Source organism: Papaver somniferum, chromosome 1, assembly GCF_003573695.1.
Source record: "Papaver somniferum cultivar HN1 chromosome 1, ASM357369v1, whole genome shotgun sequence".
NCBI classification, from domain to species: Eukaryota; Viridiplantae; Streptophyta; class Magnoliopsida; order Ranunculales; family Papaveraceae; genus Papaver; species Papaver somniferum.
Genome location: NC_039358.1, coordinates 72717736 through 72729095, shown reverse-complemented (window position 1 = coordinate 72729095; position 11360 = coordinate 72717736). Strand labels below are relative to the sequence as shown.

General features: G+C 35.2%; 1 long non-coding RNA gene across 1 annotated transcript; it reads left to right on the top strand.

The window, feature by feature from the left end:
* The first annotated feature begins 4280 nt into the window (after positions 1-4280).
* On the top strand, positions 4281-5994 carry LOC113330360. The gene is made up of 3 exons (XR_003350199.1): positions 4281-4510; positions 4619-4934; positions 5633-5994. It is a non-coding gene; the product is annotated as an uncharacterized LOC113330360 (long non-coding RNA).
* Positions 5995-11360: the final 5366 nt, after the last annotated feature.

The following is an 11360-nucleotide window of genomic DNA, read 5'->3' as shown; positions in this document are numbered from 1 at the left end:
TTATCTTGAGTACCATTGAAACTGTACCTTTGCGCTCTTGGCTTATCAACCGCAACATTCGCATCCATTTTGATGTAGGAGTTGGCTTTCACCAAAGAAGGGAAGTGCTCATATATCCAAACCTATGCAAACACAAAGTTTAGTAAGAATCTTATCTTACGAGAATTTTGCAAATATAAATGATTTAGACAATAAAATACCTGGAAGAGACATTTGTTTCCGTTAACTTGCGCAGTGAGTGCCCTAGAACACTTTGTCAACTCATTGTTCAAGAAGGCAACCACCGCAATACCCCAAGAATACTCATGCACCTTATCTAAGGGATCCAATAATTGCATATAACTGGCGTCGACCAAGTTTCCGGAACTGTCGAGGAAGATACATTTTCCCAGGACGAATACTCATGCACCTTATCTAAGTGATCCAATAATTGCATATAACTGGCGTCGACCAAGTTTCCGGAACTGTCGAGAAGATACATTTTTCGAGGACGTATAGCAAATAACCTGATGCGGTAGCATTGATTCGTACCGGGTTCACCCTTCCTTCCTTATCAAATATTTTCTTGGTGTCAAATAATGTGTCCCTCAACTTCTTCAAATTAAACTTCTTGCTTAGACGACCATCCTTCTTCTCAAGTATAGACTCCGTCTCAATCTGATTCCAACCGAACAATTTCTGTCTCAATTTGTAAATATCCTTGAGTGAAAAATCATCATCGAAGCCCTCATTGATTGCTTTTCCCTCAACCTCGAGGCCTAGAATTTGATGAGCATCATCGGGAGTTATTGCCATCTCACCGAATGGGAATAACATTGTATCAGTCTCTCCATAGAACCTCTCACAGAATGCAGATACAGTAACTCTATCATGCTCAATATTCGAACTCTCCACCGCATGCCACAACCCGGAGTTCTTGACAATCACTTTCACCTCCTCACATTCATCCTCAAGATCCCAAGTATTAGTCACTGAACATAAAGCTTGGCGCCTCATGAGACGGACGGCATGCTTGTGATCCTAAATACCAAAAAAACAAAATGAAAAAGAAACACAAACACTTGACGCAAATTTAAGATAGATACACACTTGAATAAAAAACAAAGACGGATTGAGATTACTTACGATAGTATTATGGATCGTACATGCCCACGAGTCTTTGTATCCAAAAAGAATATTTTCACCATCTCTTGGGGTCCCCCTTGGAAGCTCAACTTTTTCAGTGTAAGCATCAAGTGAGGGGGAGGCATGTGGGAATTAGCTGGTTTAGTGATCACCCTCTTCTTCTTTCCGGTTTCACTTGAAGTTGAAGCTTCGGTTTGTTGAACAATAGCTAGAGTTTGTTCTCCATCTCCATCTCCTTCTTCTCCTTCTTGTTCTTCTTCTTCTTCTTCTTCTTCTTCCACTGCCTCTTCAACAATTTCATCTTCAATATCCTTATCTTTATTTGCATTACCATCATCATCATCATCATCATCATCACCTCCTCCAACATTAGGCATTTCTTGATCACCATCATCATCATCATTATTACCTCCTCCAGCAGCCGGAGTGCTTTCATCAACATCATCATCACCTCTTCTACCAGATGGAATTGATTGGTATTCATCTGGAGTCTCGTCTGAATCACTGGGTTCCGATGGTGGTTTAGAATCATTCGGTACACGGATCTTGAGCATTCCCGGCACAACGTATGCCCCTCGATGCCTTGAAGTCAAGAGTTTTTCACCAACACGAGGAGGTCTTGAAGGAGGACTAAGAGCTTTCAGAGCTTTCTTCTTTGCCTTTTGCAACCTGAACAAGAACAATTAAGAAAAAAAAAATTATAAGCCGGCAGGGTCGACAAATATAACCAACCCGACGGAACAATGGCCGACAGGGTAGACTAAAACATATATTCCGGCTGAACCATAGCCGGCAGGGTAGCATTCAAATAACCTGTCGGCTTATAACAAATATGAAACACAAGAGATACAAAAAATTTCCACATTACAGGTCGACAAGGTCCATTACCCATACATTGCCGGCTAACAAACAACCGGCATGGTTTTATCCAAATACCATTCCGGTTTTAAAATTCAAGGCATCGGGAAACAATGTTTTCAAAACAAGTTATAACATGCCGGCAGGGTAAAAAATTATAACATGTCGGCTTCATTAAACAAAAACTAACGCCAGCACGCTCCTAGGTTGAATAACTTGCCCACCCTGCAAGTACCAGTTACAGGTATTCAACAGCCGACAAGATCTTCAACCTAAGAGCCTGCCGGCCAAACCCTAAATATGAACAGTCGGCAGGGTCGATAACATAATACCTTGCCGGCGTCGCAACTTCCAATTCACAATTTCGATTTCTCTGACCTAATTTGATATGCAAACATGAAATTGAAGTACTAGAGTGAGTTTAAGTAAGCCCTTACTTTCTTAATCGCACCATTTCTTCTTTTCCGGCGGCTACGATTTCTTCTTCTTCAACCGTTTTTTTCTTCTCTTTTTGTTGAATTAATTTTACAAATCCAGGGTTGTATTCATTGGGTTTCCTATTAGCTTCTTTTATACGAGTTCCCTTCCGCCGTGGTGGTTCCATTTTTGAAGATTAATCGGAACTTTTGAATCGACGATTACGACGAATTAATAGACGAGTTTCGGTGGTGGGGGATGGAGGAGCCGGTAATGTGTATGAGGAGGAGAAGAAGAAGAGAAGAAGATGAAATGAAGAGAATAAAAACTGATTTAGGGTAATTAGAATTATAATGGGAAAGGGTAGTTTTGTAACTTTATCCATTAGTACTCCCCCTTTGCCCTTAAAAAGTATCCACTTAAAATTGGGTATACCCCAATCTCGCCAGGAATATTAATCCGGCAATATCTATATGGTCCAATTAAAAATTAACTTAGAGTTTAGGGATGTTTAAGGAATATAATCTTAGAAAATAACATAGAATCTTTGGTAATTGGATTTGATAAAGATGATGCAAATCTAACGATTGAGATCCGCGAGTTCATTCATGTTGTCACGCGTGACAGCCGGTCTCTAGAGAAAATGGCAAAACCATGTTATGATTATGTCAATATAACAGCCGGACCATGTTATGACAGCCGGACCATGTTATGATTATGTCATTGGATCCTACCCCAGTAACGAATTATCTGATTAGTAAGGATAAATGTGAGTGGCAATGCATTGAAGTCCCCTCTTAAATTGGTGAAATCTCACCTAGACATTTTTTTGGACAGATTGAGTATTTAATAGTGAAGATTCTAGGTAATTAAAATAAAAATCTCATTAATTAACCCAGCTAATCAAGTTTATTGCTAGTTTAGGAAAAATATAATTTATTATAAGCTGTTTAAGGAAATTACTCATAACTGTCACAACACGGTTTATTTGATGCATTTTTCTGCACCTACAATTTCTTTCTCGCATTTTTCTGTACCTACAATTTCTTTCTCGCACTATAAATTACCGAAAATGATATATGGCGTCCAATTCCAGTGCACCCAATGCACCCAGTGTTACGTGGCATCCCAACTGTTAGCACTCGGTTTTGTTTATGAGTTGTTTCTTCTTTGTTCTTCTTCTAGATCCTCTTTTACTATTTTTGCTCAGTTATTTTAGTCTCTCCATTGTGATATTTGTGCGATGAGGATGATGGGGAAATTTATGTAGATAACGATGGTGTCACCGTGACCTGTTTAGACGAAAAAGATTAATTAACAGGATTGAAAGAGCTACGATCAAAACTCAAAGGACAAAAAAGAAATCAAAACCAAGAGCTGAATTTTGATTACGTGGTAGTTAATTTAACGGACACTCTCTCTGTAAAGTAGGAACTCCGGCTTCCAATCCTCTCTCAAACCAAAACTAATAAACAATTACGTAGATCATTATCACGAGATCAATGGACATTCGTATGGGTACCTTAAACATTGTTCATCAATTACCAATTAAGATATAAAGAGTCCCTGTTCTTGCGGATCTTTAATGTGAATTGATGGTGATAAAAAATCTCCAGAGGCCTTACTTTGTATAATTCTTTCTTTCTAAGATTTAAATAAAAATTCAAAATCAATTTCTTAACGTCGGTAAAATACAAAATAAAAATAAATCGAAATTATCCAAAGAATTAACAGAAAGAGGTTAGAAATTAATGGACACTCCCTACCAACCGGAAAAGAAATTATCCAAGTGAACGCCACGTAACATTGGGTGCACTGAAATTGGGTGCCATATATGAATTTCGATTAAGTACTCCAATTACTTGCCATTGTACCAAAAAACACAATATCTTATCTTTTAACATAATGAAAATGAATCTTTGCTCCTTCTTTAGCGTTTTGCTATTACATTTTGCAATACTTATTCCAAATCGTATGTGTTGAGAGCGGAAATGTGGATTATTCTAAAGTAAAGGAATTTATAAGTAGGGATGTTCATAAAACACCTCAAGGAACAAGATGGGCTATTCTTCTGGCTAGTTCAAATGGTTATTCAAATTATAGGCATCAGGTATGTAAATATCAAAATTCATGGTTTTGGTTTGGTTTGGTTTATTTCTGTAGTTAAGAATAATCTCATATTGATTTTCCTGGTTTTATCTCTTTATATTATCTCTAGGCTGACGTATGCCATGCATATCAAGTCTTAAAAAAACGGTTTTGCTATTCCCCTCACACTTAACATCTCTATTCGCCATTCGGATGACGTGTCGCGAGACGTGTAATACAACGTGGGAGAGAGAAAGCATATCATGTCAGATGCTGCTGTAACTTAAATTTTCTTATTTATATTTTTTCTCTTTCTGTTGGAGAGATAAAATTGTAAGGCAAAACGTGAACAAATTTTAGATCTCACTTTCTGTACCTGAGCCAAGAGAGGAAATAAGAGAAAAGTCTGATGAATTTTTTTGCTTGCTGAAGAATAATTGAAATCAGTAAGCGAATCCATCGATTATCGATATTCTTAGATTCATATCTTGTATTTGATTTGCAATCAGAATTTGTATTGTGTAGTCCATATACAATACAGAAGAATTTAGGTATCGTTTGTTACTTTAGTCATCATGGAATTCGAAAAAGAAGAGTTAGGTTTCTTAACTCACTTAAGGGTAATCTTATAGGCTAACGTTTTTCAGTTCTCTGTTTATTTGTATCTTTTTCTACTTTGATTTATATGAGATGGCTTGGTGTTTTTCTATATAAATTTGATTTTGTAAAATGATGGGTTTGTTGTAATTCTGATTTGTAGTGATAATTTAAAGTAAATATTCAATTGAATCATGTCTATGTTTTTATGTGAAAATTTGAAATATTGTAAGTGCACATGAAGTGTTCGATAATTTGTTGTGAAGAAAAAATTTTAGCTTGTTTTAGTGATAGTATGCTTTTACTGGTAATTGTAAAAATGACTTATTTGAACTGCACATGAAGTATTCGATAATCTGTCACATCCATATATTGGAGCAATTTACTTAAATGTGTATTTGTGTTCAAGTCTAGATATTTGTGGAAAGAAAAACCAGTGCAATTTGTTGTGATCTCTTGAGCTAATTCTGACTCTAGATATTTATTGTTTGGTAACTCTTATTGCTATTCCAAGTTTGTCTCTGAATCCTTGTATGATAATATGCAGATATGGATGTAGGTGTGTGCAAAATTACTGAATGTCAAGATGTTGAGATTTTAGATGTCATTAACAACAAAGACCAAAAATCAGAAGTTGCTGAAGTTGCACAATGTCGGAAAGTTGGAGTGAAATTTAATAAGGTAAAGCTGAAGACACAAATCAAAACCCAAAGAAGCTTTCATGCATTAGTGGTCCAAGCAGCTGGATATGAGAAACTTATATTTGATCAAAAAGATGTTAGAAATATGCTTCAGTAAGATGTGTATGCTAAGTAGTTTGTTTTTTGCCTAATTTAAGATTGTGACTAACAATCAAATTCCTTTATTGTAATTCTAAACCTGAATTGTAAACTTTGCATCAGTTTTTAATATAATTATGATTGTAGACTTTGAGTAAGTTTTTTTCAATTCAAAGTTTTTTATATAGCTGCTTCTTGAACTTACATCTAATTACAGGGAACTTCCAAAAAACAGAAGTGAATTACATTAAGCAGAAGTAGATTATGTATACTATTTTACATAATTACAGCGATAACTTACGGAACAAAACAAGTCACATATTTACCAAAAAAGAACAAGCCGCAGGTCTTCATTTACCAGAAAAGAAGAAGCCGCAGGTCTTCAAAAAAATAGAAAATTTTAAGCATTCAATCCATAATTACATGTAGAAGATGCAGTTTGGTAGTTTTACTGCCAAATTGAGGTATGCATTTACTTCGTTTACCCTTTAAACATTTGCAAATTAGGGGAATTAGGCGGAAACACTGATGCAAACTCTTGCATATGAAAAGAACTTTCTCCACTGAAATCCTACAACAACCACGACAACAGATTAGTAATATCTCTTCCATTGAAATCCTACGCAACCACGACGATAAATTAGTAACATATCTCCGTAGAAACAAGTCTTACGAAAAATAAAGATCTAAATGGAAAAAAGTCGCAATACAGATCTCCATGGAAACTAGTCGTAAAAAAATTATCATAAATCTTACCACCGGTAGTCCTACGTAATGAGGGGGCGGATGCTGATAGGATCCCCAAGGTTGGTACACAAGCACTTGGGGTAATAATCTGTTTGCTTGATACGGATGAGTTTGGCCTATTACTCCGTTATACTGCCACATAGGTACTTGGGGTAATACTCCATCTGCTTGGCATATATAATTACGAGTTGATATTCCATTATGTTGGTACATAGGCACTTGTTGTGGCACAACCTGTATAGTTCCGACTGTATTAGTCATTACATTGCGAGATAAAAAAAAAGATGAATGAATAGAGATTGATCAAAATAGCTCACCTGCACATTTCCATCTGCCATATGCACCACCTATGTCTACTATTTGGGAAGACTATCTCTATGGCATTTTGCATAGCCTTCGCTTGGTCAGTTATGATTGCAGGAGGAGCACATCCGGACATACAATCAAGCCACTTGGAAAATAACCACACAAAAGAGTCTGTATCTTCATATACTACCAACCCACATCCAAATAATATAGATTCTCCATGGTGGTTTACCGCAACAAATGGAGCAAATGGCATATCATATCGGTACACCAAGTATGTGGTGTCAAAAGAAATAACCTCACCAAACTCTTTATATTCTTCTCTTGACCTACCATATGCACAAAACAGGCTTCTCAAACGACCAGTATCATCTATATCAACACTTTAATAAAATCCCGAGCCTTGTGAACCCATCTTTGTAAAATAACTTAAAATGACAACTGCATCTCCTTCTCCTAGCCATGAATTTTGCAACTTATCAATTAGATTTCTACAATCTTTTTGAGAACAAGTCATATTATCATAACCGCCGGCTTCATTTACACAAACACCATAACTTTTACACAACCTAATACCAGATTGATCAAGAATATCAAGTTGGTTCTTTACCCGGGAATTAATGAAGCGATTACAAAGAAAATGTCTAGCGTGTTCCGGTTTCAGTTCATGATTGTGCTGCAAATTGATCTGGCTGATTACATAACCAACTAGGCAATCTAACCGTAACACTAGCTTGGCTTGACAACCACATTTTATTGTAGCTTGAGGCCTTAAAGGCTTTTCAGAGACGGAATTACACTTACCTGCTCGAGCACAAGTAAACTTATAGCTTCTTATACACCCCGTGGCATTCTTCACGGATGTGCTTTTCACTACTGGAAATCCAGACACTTTCCAAAATGCCTTGTAAAACTCCCATGCATCATCTTTAGACTCAAGTAGAAATTAACGATTAGTCCCATATATACTGGGCTTTGGACGCTCTAGTCCTACCTCCCAAAGCCTAGTACTAGGAGATCCAAATTTGCAATATTTTAAACGAGTCAATCTTTTTGAGAACGATTCGGTCCAAAATGTTTTTCTTTAATGCCCAAAACACCCATCAGCTAAAATGTGACGTTCCTTTTCATCATAAGGTTTATGTTCATTCATTTTTCCCCATGCCGAAACTCGATACAGCTTTCTCTCCCATAGAAATACGAAATCCTAATCTCGTTTTAGTAAAATTTCGATCCCCAAACAAATATAACAATCAAACAGACACTTGATTCAATTTGGGAAACCTAGATCGTCGTCATCATTAACTTTTCGAGAAGATTTAGGGGGGAAGTTATGAATTCAATTTTCAGCAAACTTGTTTAAAGATTTCATCATTGATAGAGACTTTCAAAGATAAGTTTAATATATTCTTATCACTTATTTTGATCGAACTGTTACGTTATTAATTTGATTTGAAATCTATTTTAGGGAAGAAAAAAAAGCTACAAGTCTAAAAACCTAATTACTTTGATTTCAGTTCGAATTTGTTATTCGATTTATGATGAGAGTTTAAATCTATGAGCATCTCTTTGTTTTGAGATAAAAATATCCAAATACAAGCTTTCAATTTATTTTGCTTCGCTGGGATTCATTTGATTTTACTGTAGTTTACTTATTTGTCATCTGTTATATATTGGTAGCTTGTCGTCAATGTAAATGCATACATTTCTTTTTTCTTGTGCTAGAAAATATGAACGGAGTCTTAATTTTTTAACAATTGTTGTTGTGGATGTGGGAAAACTGATGATTGATTCATTATCACATGTTTGTGCTTGCTAAATCTTAATTTTTTTAACAATTGTTATTGTGGATGTGGGAAAATTGATGATTGATTCATTATCACATTGTTGCCCGGCCTTCACTAAGTGAAATTTCTTGGTTATCCGAGGTTTTTTATTACCTCTATTGTTGTCTATGAATGGCTTTCTCAATTTGTACATTCCTTTTTATTACATCAAAGGGGAATTGTAGTCGGTAGAAGACTGAAATCAATTACAAAAAAAGAGCAAAATTATGGAAGAAATTTCTTTTTAACTTTTCATTTTGTTACTATTATGTTTCCTATGATATCGGATTGAGTGCTTGAGTGTTGCTTTCACTTGTCAGCATATTTTGTTGTCACATTCATATGAAATTGACTGTTCATTTTTCACGTGTATGTACTCCTGGTTGCCGACCGCCTAGATTTGCTTTTCTTCTTCCTTTTTTACCCCTGTTCTTGTTGTTTTATGCTTATTGCTTCTACTTTTGACAGTTTTTTCTTTTTCAGATTATGTTCCAAAAGGAAGTGAAGACACACCATTTATAGGTATACTAAATGTTTCCTACTGTCTAATAAGAATATACATCTCAATTTTCAACTATACTTAAGTATCTTTGTTGGTCACTAGTTGGGATATCAATTTTCATTTTTTTGTTTGAAAACCATGTGCTCTAGTGACTATGCTTACACCTTTGCTTGTATTCTTCTGGTAGTGTTAATAAGACAAAAACTTGCTAAGTTCTAAATTTTTCTTAGGTCGGAAAAATAATGAGCACAACACTTTTTTCAATTTTTTTTAATTTGATGAGTTTATGGATAGTACCTGGTGTTAATATTTAACTTATTCAGTAGAAACTTGGACATGTGATAGGTATGAGAGTCTAAAAATATTTTGAATAGTGGTTTTGTTTTGAGTACATATATATTTGAGTACATGATAAATGTTTACAAATTTGATTGTTTATCATTCTATAAATGATTCTAGTTGCTTTGTTTGGCAACAATGAAATAGAGATGGTAGTGATTGTACGTATTAGTGCACCTGTGCGTAATGCAAGTGTACATATTGCTGCACCTGTACGTAATGCAAGTGTACATATTGGTACACCTGTAGTAGTGCAAGTGTACATATTTGTGCACCTGTACGTAATCCAAGTTTATATTTTTGCATCTTATTTCAATAAGGTAATATTACTTTGTTGGTTCACATTCCATTTGATTTAGTGGAATTTGAGTTCTGCTATACGATGTTAAAGTTAGGGTGCAAATTTGGGTTCAATTTTTATAAGGGTTTCACATCTACCTGACGATATATAGTTAAAGATTAATTTTCCTGTGTATATTAATTTATCATTTATTGTATTTAACGTTTTTAATTGAGTGATGTCATAGTGGAAACTAAGGTAAGTAACTTAAAGTACTGCCAAAAGTAGTCGTCTGTTGGTAATGATTTGAGACCATATAGGAAAAAAATAATCATTAGACACAGTTCAGAGAATTAGTTGGAGTTTGAGTAAAATAGTAAGCTAGCTTTCCCAAATAACAAGACTGTGCTAATGTTGTAGATAAGTCTATATTGGAAAATATTCAGAGCCTAAATTAGGCGATAGATAACGATTGGCATTCTTCTGAAATATGATAAGACTTGAAGCCTAAATTTGGCAATAGCTAGTTACATGAGTTTCAAAAATCGGCTCAGGCCCACTATAGGATTCTTAATCAAATTTTAGTGAATAATCTTTTTTCATTTATTGGATGTCGAATCAGTGATGCTAGAGTCACTAAATGTTGGTTATGACAGAAATTACATGTGTAAATATTGGTACACCTATAATATGAGTGTACATTGTGGTACACATGTGACAAAAATTATATGTGTACATAATAGCCACTCTATGACTCTTAATCAAATTTTAGTGAACAATCTTTTTTCATTTCTTGGATGTCGAATTAGTGATGATATGAGCCAGTGACTTTTGGTTACAACATAAATTACATGTGTACATATTGGTACACCTATAATATAAGTGGACATTGTTGTACACATTTACCGAAGTCATACATGTAATACAAGTGTACATTGTTGTGCACATGTGACAAAAATCACAATATATGGACATATATCGCATAAGCTATGTTGATCATGTAGTTCTTCCCAAATAAAAAATGAGATTTAGCCCTAAGCGGTACTCTTTTATTTTTATTGGCACTCTTGGTAACTTAACCTCATGTGTGTGGTTTATAATTATCTTACTATAGTTGTATGGTTATCATTACATTGCATAGTTGTAGTAACTTGTATGTTCTCTGGTCTTACATCTTAAGGTCATGTTTTCTTATTTTGTATTTCAGGTTGCATTTAAGACGAAATTATTTCACCCGAATATGAACAGCAGTGGAAGTATTTGCCTAGACATCCTTGAAGAGCAAGAGAGTTCTGCTCTTACCTTCTCTAAGGTTATCCTTGAAGAGCAAGAGAGTTCTGCTCTTACCTTCTCTAAGGTTAGCTTCAATTGTTGCAATAGTATCAAAATGCTCCGGAGGGATCTGAAAAGAAAACTAAAGCTTGACAGAGATACCAAAATGTTGTGCAAGATAGAAATTATGTAGATGGCAGTATGGGAAGTTTCTATTTGGAACT